Genomic DNA, 2,500 nt, shown 5'->3' with positions numbered 1-2,500 from the left:
AGTGACTGCGTGGGGGGGGGGGGGGGGGGGGGGGTCAGCCGGTTGTACGTTTTTTTTTTTTTTTTAATCTTCTTGTATTTATTTATTTATTTATTTATTTATTATTATTATTATTATTATTATTATTATTATTATTATTATTATTATTATTATTATTATTATTATTATTGTTATTATTATTATTATTATTATTATTATTATTATTATTATACTTATTATTATTATTATTATTATTATTATTATTATTATAATTATATTATTATCAATATAAGTTTTATATTCTTCGTGCGATGAGTATGAGTAAAAGAGTTAAGTGTAGGAAAACCGTAAAAATAAAAATAAATAAATAAATAAATAAAACAGTCGCGTTTACTTTAAACAATAAAGACGATGATAATGATAATGATGGTGATGATAATGATGGTAATGATAATGATAATGATATTGATATTGATATTGATATTGATATTGATATTGATATTGATATTGATATTGATATTGATGATGAAGATGAAGATGAAGATGAAGATGAAGATGAAGATGAAGATGAAGACGAAGATGAAGATGAAGATGAAGATGAAGATGAAGATGAAGATGAAGATGAAGATGATGATGATGATGATGATGATGATGATGATGATGATGATGATGATGAAGATAATGATGATGATGATGATAAAATTCCTCTAAGGTTAGGTTCCCTTTCATTTGCGAAGAACGTCATTACCTCAGACTTCAGACCCCGGTATCGCAGCCGCTGTCGTCCATTTCGCTGTTCTAATTACACCGAAGCGAGGCGACAGAGACAGTTGAATAACTAGCCACAGAAACTGATTAATGAGCTCTATTTTTGTCTGAGATATTTGTAATCTTATATGGATGTATCAGGCTGACATTTAATTTACGTTTCAAGATAAATGTATATAGCCATGCATGAAACAAAACAAAAAAAACGAATAAAATGAAAACGTAAAAAACTGTAGTCACAAAGGTTATACAACTGACTATTTTATTAAATAAATATGAAATACCACTAAAGCAGAAGAAATGTATGCAGAACAATCAAGAAAATCAACAATAAAGCGCGGAAAGTCACCAACTGCCTGCCTGCAAATCAAAAGCTGCGAAATTCGTCTTGGCCGACGCCCACGCGCCCACGACCTAGCCTAGCTACCCTTGCCTCACAACGAACGGCTCTCCTGCGCGACAACTGCGAAAACTGTCTTTACGCATGTAGGTCCTAAAGTCATGACCAGTCACTCCTAGAAGACATTCTACCTTTGATATTTTTTTCTGTTTCAGTTTGCGTCACAATGCACACAACGCAGATTTATCAAATATACATTTCATAAGCACTTCATGCATTGTATAGCATTATGCACATTCTTTTTCTTGCGCGCCTGTGCAACCATCTTCTGTCTTGTTTACAGGGGTGCTTGTATTTCCGATGTTTTCACACTATTGCAATGAAATGAACTCTTAATGAAAATGCTACAGTCTTGGGGATAATACCAAAATCTATGTAGTACAATAATCGTGCCACAATGCACATACGTTCGTCGCTCTCCTAACCCCAAACAGGCCCTTACCCCTCACCAGAGTGTAAACCGTTTTGCATCCTTAAATGCACTGGATACTTTATGTAATAGTTATAAGAGTCGGATGTGAAATGCGGCAATTAGGAAGGGATCCAGGAGGCGAAGCCCGTGGCTGGGTAAATACGGCGGTCCGGAGACAGCCCCGTCCTAGGGAAACGGCAATCGGCAAGGATACGATAGGGAGGGATAAGTTTTTGGAACAAATGGGGATCCCTTTGGTAATGTGTGCATTTAGGTTGGGATTCATTCGTTCATTCATTCGCGCAACGAAGCTTTCACGACAACCTTGGATCGGGGTATTGCTTTTTCCACTTTTTCTGTCATCAAAGTCACGTTTCTTGGCTCGGGTTTTCGTTTTCCACCGTTTTATTGTTTAAATATCAATGATTACAAAAGCAGTGATTAATTAAATTAGATTAGATTAATCAAATTACCAAAAAAAAATGTTAACAGTGATTAATGTCCTAAAGTGGCAAAGAGAACCGAATGAGTAATTAATAGACACAAAGTGCCAAAGATGCATGGCACTATGCTCAGGGGAAATATGTGTGTGTGTGTATATATATATATATATATATATATATATATATTATTACGGATGTAGTTGTTTGATGAGAATTAGTCTTATTCTAGGGGAATGATGTAACTCCAAGTCCATAATAAAGTTTGATGCAATAGGTTTATACTCCATGTATTATGATATTTTCCAGGTTCTTATAGTATATTTAGTTTATTAAAATCACGTAGTAGAATTGTATATTTACTTAGTTTAGTATTTATTTCTTTTTATTTATTTTTTTATATTATTTTCATGGAAATGCATTCAACGCAAGTATTTTTTTTTTTTTTTTTTTTTTTTCTCTCTCAAAACCCCAACCCATTACCAATATTTTACATTACCC

Source organism: Penaeus chinensis, chromosome 9 (assembly GCF_019202785.1).
Source record: "Penaeus chinensis breed Huanghai No. 1 chromosome 9, ASM1920278v2, whole genome shotgun sequence".
Lineage (NCBI taxonomy): Eukaryota > Metazoa > Arthropoda > Malacostraca > Decapoda > Penaeidae > Penaeus > Penaeus chinensis.
Note: the sequence above shows the minus strand (reverse complement) of the source record.